Raw genomic sequence first — 15510 nt, forward strand, 5'->3', positions numbered from 1 at the left:
AGAGAACAACACTCCCCCCTGAATCCATGCCTACATCTAGAGTAAGATATGATGATGAGTGTGGTGGGGTGTGCCTATATTCAAGCGACATTGCTCGAATCAATGATATTTAGCTCATGCCTTAACTCACGAAATCTTGCTTCATCTAGAGGCTTGGTGAAGATATCCGCAAGTTGCTCTTGAGTGATGATGTATATGATATCAATATCTCCCCGCTTGATGTGGTCCCTAATGAAATGATGATGAATCTCAATATGCTTCGTCTTGCTATGTTGCACCGCGTTGTGAGAAATCTTGATAGCACTTTCATTGTCACATAGAAGAGGCACTTTGTCACAAGTGACACCGTAATACTTGAAAGTTTGCCTCATCCATAGCAATTGTGCACAACAACTTGCGAGGGCTAGATACACAGCCTCGCTGGATGAGAGAGATACACAATTTTGCTTCTTTGAAGACCAACTTACCAAAGAGCGACCAAGGAATTGGCACCCTCCGGAAGTTGACTTCCTATCCACACAATCTCCTGCCCAATCCAAGTCCGAGTAACCAATGAGATCAAAGTTTGCTCCTTTTGGGTACCATGAGCCAAAGTTTGGGGTATGAGCCAAATATCGGAAGATTCTCTTGACCTCCACATAGTGGCTTTCCTTAGGTGCGGCTTGAAACTGTGCACAAATTCCCACACTCAACATGATATCCGGTCTAGATGCACAAAGGTAAAGCAAGGATCCAATCATGGAACGATATACCTTTTGATCCACCGCTTTACCATTGGGATCACTGTCAAGCTTGCATTTGGTGGGCATTGGAAACTTGACCGGTTTGACGTCATCTAGCTTGAATTTCTTGAGCATGTCTTGGGTGTACTTGGCTTGGTTGATGAATGTTCCTTCTCTTCTTTGCTTGACTTCAAACCCGAGAAAGAACGTCAACTCTCCCATCATAGACATCTTAAACTTCTCGATCATTAGTGCGGCAAACTCCTCATTGAAAGATACGTTAGGAGAACCAAAGATAATATCATCAACATATAGTTGGCATATGAAGAAATCCCCTTTGACCCTCTTAGTAAAAAGAGTGGGATCGATTTTCCCAATTTCAAACCCACGATCTTGCAACAACTCAATAAGGTGCTCATACCATGCACGTGGGGCTTTCTTAAGGCCACAGAGCGCCTTTTTGAGTTTGTATACATGAGTGGGGAACTTGGGATCCTCGAATCCTGGAGGTTGTTTGACATATACCAACTCATTCAAAGGACCATTAAGAAATGCACTTTTCACATCCATTTGTTGCAATTTAAAGTCATGATGAGAGGCATAAGCAAGCAACATGCGAATAGATTCAAGACTAACAACGGGGGCAAAGGTTTCACCATAGTCGATACCCTCGACTTGGGATTAGCCTTGTGCCATCAATCTTGCCTTGTTTCAAACAACTACACCATTTGGATCTTGCTTGTTCTTGAAGAGCCATTTGGCTCCACTGACATTATGTTCCTCCGTTATCCTTGGCACTAAATCCCATACTTGATTGCACTCAAAGTTGTTGAGTTCATCGTGCATTGCTTCAAGCCAATCCTCATCATCAAGTGCCTCATGTACCTTTTGGGGTTCAACACACAAAACAAACGCGTGATGCTCACAAAAGTTTGACAATTGTTTGCGAGTAGTTACCCCTTTTCTCAAGCTTCCAAGCACATTCTCCATGACATGTTGTTGATGCTTTAGCTTGGAAGCCACCTTAGCGGCACGACGCTCCAAAAGTTCCCGAATGGGCATTTGAGGATCATCTTGCACATCTTGAGCACCGTCTTGAGTTTGCTCTTAATCTTGAGCTTGCTCTTTATCATGAGAACCGTCTTGAGCTTGCTCTTGACATTGAGTTGGCTCTTGATCTTGAGCATCGTCTTGAGCTTGCTCTTAACCTTGAGCATGCTCGGAGGCATGAACTTGATCTTGGGCATCATTTGGCGCATCACCACCTCCATGGAGTTGATCTTGGCCTTGATCTTGTTCATTGGGTTGAGGGCCTTCATTTTGTTCTTCAGAAGCGTGTGGGTCTAGTGTAGGTGATGGGTCCACTTGAGTATAGCATTGTCCTTTTCCTTCGGCCACAAGGGGTTCCTCAATGGGGAGTATTTTACCAATCCCCATTCTTCTTATAGCTTGAGGAGGAATTTCATCACCTACATCACAAAGACCACTTTGCTCCACTTGGGAGCCGTTATTCTCATCAAACTCCACGTTACACGTCTCCTCAATGAGTCCGGTGGACTTGTTGAGGACACGGTAAGCATGATAGTTTGTAGCATAACCAACAAATATGCCGTCTTGAGCTCTAGGTTCGAATTTAGACAAACGAACACCTTTCTTGAGAATGAAACACTAACAACCGAACACCAGTAAGTACTTGAGATTGGGCTTGTTGTCGGTAAGTATCTCATATGGAGTCTTGTTCAAGCCTTTGCGGAGGTAGAGCCTATTGGATGCATGACATGCGGTGTTGATAGCTTCATCCCAAAAGTTATACGGAGACTTGAATTCTGCCATCATGGTCCTTGTCGCATCCATCAACGTCCGGTTCTTCCTCTCCTCCACAACATTTTGTTGAGGGGTATAGGGTGCGACATATTGGTGCTTGATCCCCTCGTCACTAAGAAACTCATCCAAGGTGTAGTTCTTGAACTTGGTGCCGTTGTCACTTCTAATCATCAAGATCTTTGCATTATGTTGACGTTTAGCTTCATTTTCAAAGTTGATGACGGTTTGTTGAGTCTCACTCTTCCTCTTGAAGAAGTATACCCATGTGTATCTTGAGTAGTCATCCACTAACACCAAGCAATACTTTCTTCCACCAAGACTATCAAAGGATGGAGGACCAAAGAGATCCATGTGAAGAGCTCCAAGGGCCTCTTTGAGTAGACGATAGTTGATGGACGGTGAGCCATTCCATGAAGCTTTCCTTCGATACAGGCATTGCAAGCACGACCTTTGGAAAAAATCACATTTGTTAGTCCGCGCACGTGGTCACCTTTGAGGAGACTTTGCAAAGATCTCATATTGACATGGGCTAGTCGGCGATGCCAAAGCCAACCCACATCAACTTTAGCCATTAGGCAAGTCACGGTCTTAGTGGGTCATTCGAAAAAATTCACCACATAGAGACCGTTCTTGACATGCCCAACAAAGGCTACTTTAAGAGTCTTGCTCCACAAAAGGGCCGCGGTATCAAGATCAAAGAATGTTGCAAAGCCCATAAGTGCAAGTTGATGAACGAAAAGTAAATTGTATGCAAGGAACTCAACAAGCATGACCTTCTCAATAGTTAAATCTTGAGAGATGACCACCTTGCCAAGTCCCAATACATTAGAAGTTGAGGCATCACCAAATTGGACATGGGTGGGCATAGATGGAATTGGATGCACATTCACCACCAAGTCCTTGCTCCCGGTCATATGATTTCTTGCTCCACTATCAAGCAACCATGACACTCCACAGGAAGCAAACTCCTACAAGAGATCAATGCTTGGATTTAGGTAGCCATTTTTGAATGGGTCCTTTTATGTTAGCAACAAGGGTCTTAGGAACCCAAATAGACCATTCAATGTACTCATAGTAAGAACCAACGAATTTGGCATAAACATGCCCATCACTAGCATGGCATAAAACATAAGAAGGGTTAAAGTCGCCGACTTTGTTGTTGGGAGCAGTTTTGCCCTTCTTGGCATTACCACCCACTTCCTTGTTGTTCTTCTTCTTCTCATGAGTACCCTCACCCGCCTTGACGAAGGTCTCCTTTAGAGGGAGAGATTGCTTGGTCTTGTTCTTCTTCTTCTTTGACTTTGGTACAAACCCAAGTCCTTCCTTTCCTACAACTTCCTTTTGATTTCTCAAAAGGTCGTTGAGATTCTTCTCGCCTTGAATGCAAGTCACGAGGCCCTTCTCAAGTTGTTCTTTCAACTTAGCATTTTCCTCCACAAGATGCACATGCTCACAACAAGGGTTAGCAGCATGGGCATTATCAATTAGAATGAAAGGAGGACACGTGGAAATATCCTTGGTTAGCTTCACTTGGAGTTGATCATGAGACTCTTTGAGAGAGGCATGAACACCCTTCAAGACCTTGTGAGCCTTGTCAAGTATATCAAACTCTTCCTTGAGTCTAGCATGGCCAACCCCAAGTTCGGCTTTCTTAGATTTAAGCACACGAGTAAGAACATAGCATGATCAAGATCTTTTTGCAATTTATCATGATAAATGGTGTGTGACTCCTCCAGAGTCAAACAAAGATCTTGCTCTTCCTTTAGAGCAATGGAAAGATCCGCAATATCATCGGCATAGTCACGACTATGCTCCTCCAACTTGGAGATAGTATCCTCATGGGACTCAATGATATCATTGGCCTCACCAAGTTGTTCCAAGAGAGAAACAAAGTGCTTCTTGGACTCACCCTTGAGCTTGCTCACAAGCTTGGTGAACTCATTCTCATCAACTTTCTCCACCTCATTATCATCAACACAATCTAACAATTAAGGAGTAGTAATGATGGTGGTTTTGATGTTAGGAGTTACCTTGTTGATACCTTTGGCCATGAGACATTTGGGAATGGTGTTTTTGTTGGGGGCGCTGAAGAGAGACACCTTGGCGGGGGAAGATGTAGCAATAGCAATGGCTGCCGTTGCCATTCCTTCTCCACTTGTATCTTCCTCATCATCATCGGAGGTGTACTCTTCATGTGCCACCAAGACCTTTGGAGGAGGCTTCTTGGTGAAGTTTTTCTTGCTAGGGAAGGACTTGGCTTTATCCTTACAAATGAGTTTTCCACCATTGTCTTCCCTCTTCTCATAAGGGCAATCCACCACAAAGTGACTCACATTGCCACAATTGTAACAAGTTCTTACATGTTGCTTGTTCCTTGACCCACTTGAGTTGTTCTTGGTGAAGTTGGGTCTTGAGTTCCTGTTATTGCTCCAAAATTTCCTTGACACAAGAGCCATGTGCTCATGATAAGCATACTTGGTGTCCTCGGGGCCACACTCTTCTTCTTCCTCCTCTTCTTATTCCGATATTGCCTTGGCCTTCAAAGCAAGGGTAGGAGTGCTTTTCTTTGACCGGACCCGAGCAAGAGCATTGTCGGCGGTCTTGTTCATGATGTTCATGGCAATAAACTCATCCAACACTTCACTTGATGTTAAGGGGTGAAAGTCCAGCCTTTGACGAATCACGGAAGACATGGCCTTGTTGAAAGGCATGATATCCTTGAGGAACTTGTGCTTGATCCAAGTGTCATCCATATCCTTGCTTCCATGGTCTTGGAGAGCAACTGCAAGAGTAGTCACCCTCCGATAAAGGTCTCTCATCTTTGAGCATCACAAATTCATCGGCCTCACCAAGGACCACTTCAAAGTTGGATCATTGGATGCTTGAGCTCCCCTTGTACATCGAAATAATGTGCTCCCAACAATCCTTTGCACGAGTGAAAGGTCGAAGGTGTGCAAGGTCTTTGGGAGGTACCACTTCTTGAAGGATGAACAAAACGGAGTGATTGTATTGGTTGTCCACTTCTTCTCTTGGGGTGTAGTTGTTCGAATCATGCGGGTAGAAGCCTTGCCCAATGATTCTCCAAAGGTTAGTTGAGCAATGATTCAAATGAGACTTAATGCGAAATATACAATTAGCAAAATCACCCTTAACAAGCTTGTGAGGAGGACCATGAATATTAATGCGAGCTGTAGGGACCGATCCTGCATAGACCGGGGGAGGGGGAACCGAGGCAAAGGTTCCTGTCCCATTCTTTCCATGAGGGGAAGGAACATGAGTACCTTTAGCCGCTTCCTTGGTGGAATTGGCCTCCGACTCCGATGCCGTGAGATTAACCACAAGCAAGGTATCGGGAGTGGATTTCATCCCCTCAAGTAATTCTTTAATCATGGACTTGACTTCGGTCGTCATAGATGTCTTAAGTGAAGCCATAGCTTCATTTACATCATCTCGAGTGATCGAAGTCAACTCCACGGCCTCGGGCACTTCCTCCTTGGAGTCAACCATACTCTTCACGTGGTGAAACCCTTAATAAAGAGACAAGGCTCTGATACCAATTGAAAGGATCGATATGGTTGACTAGAGGGGGTGAATAGGCAACTACCAATTTTTGGGTGACCTCGACTGTATAGGGTGCTCAAACACCCAAGAGTAACAAGATCCGCAAGGGATTAGTGGGGGAATCGAATATCTCTTGGTGGAAGTGTAGATCAGGGCCTTCTCAACCAATCCCTGGAAAATCAACAAGTTTGATTGGCTAGGGAGAGTGATTGGGCAAGAATGAGCTTTTGAATGGCAATGGAGCTTGGGAGGAAGAGGTCAACCTTAGGAAGAAGAAGACCCCCCCTTATATAGAGAGACAAAAATCCAACCGTTTTCTACCCTGTGCCCGCAGCCAAGCGGTACTACTGCTTAGGCGGTACTACCCCGAACAGGCCTAAAATACACTGGTTGTACCAACGGTAGTGCCACCAGAGCGGTACTGTCGCTGCTCGTAGCGGTACTACCTCTTAGGGATTTTAGACCAAGAGAGGCAGCAGTAGTAGAGGGTGCCAGGGCGGCAGTACCATGCGAAGCAGTACTAACGTCCTAGTGCCGCTCTACTACCGCTTAGCACAAAGTGGGAACAGAAGCTTGCACAGAGGAAAACCCCGCAAGCGGTAGTGGCGGTGGTAGTACGGGCTATAGTACCGCCAGAGCGGTACTACCGTGCTACTACCTCCCTACTACCGTTAAATGCTGACCGACAGCAGAATGTTGCACGCTCGGGGAAACCCTAAGCGGTAGTGCCACAGAAGTACCCAGCTGTACTACCGCATAAGCGATACTACCGTGGGCACTAGCGGTACTACCGCTTGCAAGTCAGTGAAAAACCACAGTAAACATATGGATATGCTCCAAAGAAGGGAAATGAAGCTATGGGTGCATATGAGGCTATGTACGTGTCGATTCCACCCATACCTTTCCAACGCGGACCCCCTCTTAATAGTACGGATCTCCTACGACTCAAATCCACTAAAAAGAAATCGTAGGAAAATAACCGTCTTCAGTCTTTACCATCGAGGGGAGAAAAACCGTCTCGTGCTTATTGATATAGTCTCTGAAAAGTTCAATGCACACGATTAGTCCTCAAAACGTATTGTCATCAATCACCAAAACTGCTAGGGGTAAAATATGCCTTGACACAATGGCAAAGTAACGTAGCAAAGATCAATATGTGGAAAAGCTCATAGGCAATGGATCAATGATGGATAATTATGTCGGATGACATTCATCATCAACAGTTATAACCTAGGGTGACCCAGAACTAGCTCCAATTTATCAATATAATGTAGGCATGTATTCCAAATATAGTCATTTGTGCTTATGGAAAAGAACTTGCATGCCATATTTTGTCCTACCCTCCCGTGGCAGCGGGGTCCTAATGGAAACTAAGGGATATTAAGTCCTCCTTTTAATAGAGAATCGGACCAAAGCATTAGCACTTAGTGAATACATGAACTCCTCAAACTATGGTAATCACCAGAAAGAATCCCAATTATTATCACCTTGGTGTATGTGGATCATAACTCGTAATAGGTGACTATAGACTTGCAAGATAGGATCAAGAACTCACATATATTCGTGAAAACATAATAGGTTCAGATCTGAAATCATGGCACTCGGGCCCTAGTGACAAGCATTAAGCATAACAAAGTCATAGCAACATCTATCTCAGAACATAGTGGACACTAGCGATCAAACCCTAACAAAACTAACTCGATTACATGATAAATCTCATCTAACCCATCACCGTCCAGCAAGCCTACGATGGAATTACTCACGCACGGTGGTGAGCATCATGAAATTGGTGATGGAGGAAGGTTGGTGATGAGGATGGCGACGAATCCCCCCTCTCCAGAGCCCGGAACGGACTCCAGATCTGCCCTCCTGATGAAGAACAGGAGGTGGCAGTGGCTCCGTATTGTAAAACACGATGAATCCTTCTCTCTATTTGTTTTCTCCTCGAATTTGAATATATAGAGTTGGAGTTGAGGTCGGTGTAGCTCCAGGGGACCCACAAGGCAATGGGCACACCCTAGGGGGGTGCCCTCCACCCTTGTGGATAGCAGGTGGGTCCCCTCCGGTTGATTCTCGCTACAAAAAGATACACTTCTGTGATGATACGTGTTTGTCACAGTAGGTCGCCTTTTCTGTCATGCATGTACATCCATGATAATTTTATGACAGAATCAAGATAGTCATACCTGTGCTGTCGTAGAAGTGTTCCATGACATTACGAAAATTATCATTACGGAAGTGTCCACTTCCATGACGATAAATCGCGTGTCATAGAAGTGCTTTCGTCAAGGGTGACCGACACGTGGCATCCACCGTAACGGAACGCCGTTAAGCTATCGGGTCGGGTTTTGAATCCGATAACCCATTAACAGCCCCGACCATTGGGGATTTTCACGTGTAAAATCATCATTGGCTGGAGGAGACACGTGTCAGGTCCGCGTTGGCACAGGTGTCACTCATCCAATGGGCGAGACGCGCCTATGATATGTTGACACGTGGACCGGCCCATCAAGTTTAAATGGGCCGGCCCAACTGAAGGCCCACAAGATTTTGCGGACCATAATGGGCCGGCCCAGCTACAGGCCCACGAGATTTTGCGGACCATAATGGGATGGCCCAGCTAAAGGCCCACAAGATCTTGCGGGCCATAATGGGCCGGCCCAGGTAAAGGCCCACAAGATTTTTGTGTGCCATAATGGGTCGGCCCAGGTAAAGGCCCACAAGATTCTTGCGGATCATAATGGGCTGGCTCAGCTAAAGGCCCACGAGATTTCGCCGACATTAATGGGCCGGCCTAGCTGTAGGCCCACAAGAATTTGAGGACCCTAGTAGGCCGGCCCATTAACTGGTTGCCATGTTTTGGGCCAAATGCCGGCCCATATTTGATCCGGTCCTTTAATGGACTGCCACGCTCTGGGCCTAATAGTGGCCCATATGAGATCCGGCCCGTTAAAAGCCTACCACGTTCTGGACCAAATTACGGCCCAAATTAGGTCTGGCCCTTTAAGAGGCTTTGGGCTCAATTATGGCCCATATCAGATTCGGCCCGTCAACTGGACACTATGCTTTTGGGCCCACTTGCTAAAGGCCCACTTAGTAATTCGACCTGGTATTAGTTTTAGCCTGTTATGGGCCATTTTAACATTTCAGCCCTATATTAATTTCGGCCTGTTAAAAGCCTGTCATATAGTTGGGCCTAACTACGGCCCGATTTGCATCCGGCCTGCTCGCAGTCAATATCTGATTGGGCCAAACAAGGACCGAGACAATTTTGGCCTGTTAAAAGCCCGTGATTTGATTCGCACAATCATGGGCCGGGGTTCTTTTTGGGCTGCTGCCGGCCCATGAGCTTTTCGGCACGTTTCAGGCCCAACCTACATCGTGATTGCATGACGGCCCGATTATGTACCGTAATTTTACGGTTTGGCCGGTTTACTGCGAAGACAGGATATATATATACAGTAAAATAACTGCAGCATCGTGAATAAGAAAAAACCTAGACTATACAATAAAGAAATTACGGCATATTACATCCATTGGGCATCAAAGTTCGGCACTATGATAATAAAGCACAAGCAGCCAGCAAATTACTTACACTAGCATCAAAGATCACCACCAGTGCAAATAAACACGCCGACAAAATAATATACAAAACCGACAGCACTTCAATAGAGTTTAAGAAAGGTTAGCCCTGCTGGGGAGCTGCAGCGCAAGCACCTGAGCAAGATGATGAGACTGCGCTTGTTCAACACTTATATCTTCCTCACTCTGAAAGATAAACAAGCAGACAGATGATAGGTTTTGCACATAAAAGTATCAGTGCTGACAATTCATCATATTTCTTACTGACGAATAAATTGACACAGTTTAAAATTGCATTAACACAATATGGTATTGTTCAGGTCAAGACATGGCAGGAAATGACATTGTGAAGGAGTTGGCAGCTTCACGACACCACTGTATTACAGATCAAGAACTCATAAGTATCAATGGTTAGTGTGCTATCAATTTATACCATTTTAGATTGGCAAATAAAGAGACGGTTTAAATAATAGTAGAATGATATGACATTGTTCATAGTTAAGACATTGCAGAATATGACATTGTGCTGTAGTGGGTAGGTTCACCACACCACTGGATTACGGATGAAGAATAGAAGCATACATGCAGTGCAAAAGAAGATCACTTGCTCTGTATAGTTTAATTTACATGGTATGAAGAAGGAACTTGGTTGTACAACTGAAAACTTAAATTGAGAAAGGACAAACTTTTGTTTATTAACTACATAATAAACTTTAAACAAGCAATTTGATGCAAACACCAAAAATAAACAGCTGCTGCAGTCATGCCTAACCAAATATATACAACAAAGTTTGAAGGCTTGAGATGGACAAACTTACATTATTGGTGAAGACATGCTCTATAAAGGCCTTGTCCATGCTGATGGGGGGGCAATTCAAGAATTTTACCACAGAATCTTCTTCAAAAGCATTGCTTTTATTCTACATTTTGTTAAGAGTAAATATAGATGTGATAATATACGAAAAATGGAGAATATTTAAGATAAGATGAAGAGTGATGCTACATAAGCAAGTAGCTATAAATGTAAGTGCAGTGATACAGGCAAAAGGTATAGCCAAGAGCAATGCACAGCTAAACTTCTTCAGTACCAACCTTATGGTAAGAGTAAATATAGATCTGATGTGTAGAAAATGGAGGGCAAAGGAAAATAAGCTGCAGAGTGATGGTACATGAACAACTACCTGTCATTATAAGTACACTGATAAAGGACAGCATGTACTTACAAGAACAATGCAGAGCTAAAAAAACATTGGCATTGGATATATTCTACACTAATGTAACCATTCATACAGATCAGGTAATTTGGAGCGAACAATTGATAAGCAAGCTATCATGCATACTACTGTCACATAACGAACCAGGTATGTATGCAAGTACAGTGATACAGGATAACAAGTACTAACAAGAGCAAAGCAGCGGGCAGCATATTTGCGATATCCTGTCGTTCTTGTCAAACCGGAATTCTTCTTCGAGCAGATGTCCTGCAAAAAAGATCCGTAAGGCACATGCGAAAAGTAGAAGTTGAAATTGTCATGTGATTTCATAGACAGTACCTCATCCTGGGAACGAGACCAGTGCATAACAAGGTTTTTCCATTCAATGTCTTCTAAATTTAGCACAGGAGACTTCACCGGAAATTTGTTTATAGACTTGCCATCAAAGTGTGATTTCCTCAGGTAACACCGATACTGCTGCAATGCTTCCTTGAAAAGCACAAGCAAGCTTTGCTCGTCATGACTATCCAGATTGACCCTCGCCTAGTTACAACAATGTAATGTAAATCATTGATGTGTTCAATCAGCAGAAAACAGATAAATAGTAACCATGAATAATAGCACTTACACGTAAGTTGGACAGGAAGGTGTGAAAATGGTGTTTGTCTTCAGAATAATCTTCCCATTATGGGAATATATGCACGTAGTCCCTAACAACATTGAAAGCATTGTCTTTTAAACTGGGAATAAATGGAATGGGGTTCCAATCTGCAGGAATTGGCCGTCTCTGCAGTTGGAATAGGTCTTCGACCGGTGGACTTGCTGTACTTTTTGCTAGAGTGGGATTTTTCTGTGGTACAACTGGTGCTATGGCAAATGAAATCGGTATACCTTTTGCTAGAGTGCAGGTCCTGTGTGGTGGGGCTAGTGGTGTGGCCAGTGAAGTATGGGTACAGTCTGCTGGAGTCGGTCCTACGTTTTGTGTCACTGGTTGTACAGCTAATATAAGTGGGGTGCTGTCTGATTTCTCCGGCACCACCATGTTTTTCAAGGACTTTGCTGGTGCTCCTTCAGGTTCGGCAATCACCCTCTTCCTTTTTGATGTATGATGCACAAGAAAAACATTTGAGTGGAAAAACATGGTACGATGACAGATGGAATATGTATTGATAATGGATGGGCATGGCATCTCGACATATATGATGAGTAAACTAACCAGATGGCAGTGCAACAAAGTAGAAGAAATGCAAGACAACATATGCAAGATACCCGCAATCAATAAAACATTGCCAAATTAGAACAGACACCTTGATGGGTGAATAGGATAGGCCATCTGCCTTTGACTCCTCGAGGTTAGAATAGTCATTACGATGGCACTCAATGCCTTGGTGTCAATTTTGTAAGTCATTGCAGTGTTTAGCTTCAAGAGTGGACTGCTGCTAGTCCGACACAAAGCAGCTACACAAATCATAGTGTAGATATAACGGGAAAACCTTAAGCATCACAGTAAAATCAGCAAAGTGGAACTTGCTAGAATATATGTGCTAGTATTGCCGGTACGGCTAGAAAGGCTTCGGATACCAGCTCTCTTACTGTTAATATCAGTGTAACTCTCAAAGGAGACACAGCTCCCCGCATTTCCTTGCTATTCTTATAGGATTCAAGTGGGTAGGCCAATCCTATTCCTATGTTTACAAGATCCTACGAATCAAAGAGGCTCAAAGTGTCCATCACAACCGACCGTATAGACCTCTACACTGCAAATGTCCCTGCTCATCTTCACTACAAGGAACATACTGTACTACTATCATACTCCTCCATTCCAAAATATAAGTCTTGGTAGAGATTTCCACTATGGATCACATACAGATGTATCCAGATACATTTTAGAGTGTAGATTCACTCATTTTTCTCCATATGTAGTCCATGGTGGAATGTATACAAAGACTTGTATTTAGGAACGGAGAGAGTACATATTAAAGAATAACGGAAGAGGAACATGGTAAAGAAGAGCAAGCAGATTTTGGATAACAAAATGTTGGTTGTACAGTGCCCACACATGATGAACCAGGGCGCATTAAGAATGCAACTCCCAGTTGTCTCTCGACCATTTCAGGCGGTTGGATGAAGATCCTACGTCTCCTAACCCTTCTTCTTCCTTGTCTCTGATTCTTCCCATACAGAACACCGCACGGGCCGCCGGCCGGACCACCGGCCCCCACCGCCTGTGTTCCTCCGCCATCCCCACCCCCACCCCCGCCCCAACCCCCACCCACGTCGAGTTTTCTTCGTTCGGCGAGGCCCCACAACCACCCGAGCCCCTTCGATTGCACCGGCGAACTCCGGCGAGCTATGAAAAATCGACTGACCCAATTTTGAAATTTAGTCTATTGTGATTCAACTAGTGTGGAATATAAAAGGGGAAAACCATAAGCATTTGGAGTATAGTGTTGAGCATGCCATGGCGGATCTGAAGGTGCAAACCGGACAAAGGCAACTTCGCAACCAAGACAAGAAATCAGAGTAAAGCAGTGGTGATCTATTTTCTTGCTGCGATAAATAAGTTGAGCAGATACGAAAGAGTACCACCTCTGGTGCGGCACCGTGTACGCATCTGCTAAGAATTTGACGGTGCTGTGGTAGCGATGGCTGTCGGCGGCGTGGAAGCAGATCTAGGAGGGTAGACAGTGGCGGTGGGGCGCGGTGGACGAGACGGTCGTAGGAGCGGCGCCAGCAAGGTGGACAACGGCGGGGATGAAGCGAGAGGACGGGAGGCAAGGATCCCGGTCCGAAGCTGTGGATGAGAGAGGTCGATCTCTTGTAATGGACGGCGGCGTCGGGGTATCAGCCCCGGCATGGTGGAGGAGGACGGCGGTGGATGGGGTGGCGGACGGAGGCGGGTGGGGTGGAGAGGGTGTTTTGGCACCCACGGAGTACGAATGGGGAAAAGGGAGGTAGAGAGGAAGGGGGGAACCATGTATTCAGGGCGCACTTGTCTCAAATGCGAGGAAATTTATAAACTTAGCCCCTGTTTCAAATTTCTACTACATCACAGCAACGTCGAGTATTTGCCGGCGAGAGTTTGTTTTTGGCGCCCACCGTGTATGAATATGAATCGGGGAGGGAGTCGATTTTGGCCGAGGACACACTGTGTTTTGGCGCCCACCATGTATGAATCTGGGTGAGAGGCGGTTACGTCACGTTTGGGTGAAATTACAAACCTACCGCTATCGAAACCTATAGAAATCCAGCAGATAGGCTTTGTGTGGCAGGGATAGGCAGTAGTGATTTCCATCTCGCAAATTTTGGTTTCGGTTGGTTACTACGATTTCCCCGCTTCGTTCAAATTTTGCAGAGTGCACGTTTACCGTGCCAACTCAATTCGAATCCCGTTTGTATTCTATTTTTTCGGGCGGGATCCATTTTCAATTGGAATTACATTCTATATACATCATTTTTTATATATACTTTCAAAAGCACAACAAAGAATTCACTCCTTTATATGTATAATATGATTTACAAATACAACGATTTCAAAATCTTAAGGTTGAATTCAAAAAAATTTAACCAAATTATGTTCTACTAAAATGTATGGATCAGTAATATCTATATATTAAATAACATAGATGTGCGTGAATTCATATGAGTATGCATGTTTGATAGATCAATTTTGGTTCGAGTATGGATTACATGTATCAATATCTCGAATTCAAATATTTGAATCCCTTTTTGGATTACTCCTTTCACGCCCATCTCTCTCGCATGCATGCTCCTTCAGGTAGCTATCACTCTCTTTTCTCCAGCTCACCCGCATGCTCACTTCATGTTTCTCCTATCCTCACAAACATGGTCTCTCGACGTCTCCCTTGAGAAGTGTCACACTCTCCCTATCATTATACATTACACGGTTTTCATTATCTCTCACGTCTCTACTATTCTCTGGTATCACTCGGTACCTAAGCTTTCTTTTTCACCGCCACACACACAGTCTCCACTCGTCTTTCACTTTGTCTTTCTCTCTATGGGATTCTCTCACACACCCTATATGTCTCTACATATGACTCATACCACTAAAATTACTCTCTCTCTCTCCTGTAGACACAACATTTGTTGCGGTCTCCTTTTCGTCTCCATCCCAGACTGACATTATTCATTTGTTTACCGATCAGACAACACCGACTACCATCTCCTCTCTCTCACACAGACATACACATAACTCCTGCTTCCACTCCCCTTCCCAACTACCATCTCTCTCTCTCACACACAAAACTCTCGCTTTCGCACCCTGACTCGTATTTCTCTCACAAACATTTATCGACTAGCTAGCCTCTAGATAGGTTTATACAGCCGCACACTCGTGCTTCCACCATCGCATACATGTCTCTCTCCCGCTCCTTGTATCTATGTAGATTTTTCTTCCCTTCTTGAGACACGCCCTCTCGATCATGCACACACACACTATCGCCTCATTTTAAGCTGATACCTATCGCACACACACTCCTTGTGTCTTTGTCACACATGCACTCCGTCCTCCTCCACTCTCCCTCTCTCTCTCTCACACACATGGGCTTTTTGCAACAACTAGCAAGATGCCCATGCGTTGCAGA

This window comes from Triticum urartu, chromosome 2, assembly GCF_003073215.2.
Source record: "Triticum urartu cultivar G1812 chromosome 2, Tu2.1, whole genome shotgun sequence".
NCBI lineage: Eukaryota > Viridiplantae > Streptophyta > Magnoliopsida > Poales > Poaceae > Triticum > Triticum urartu.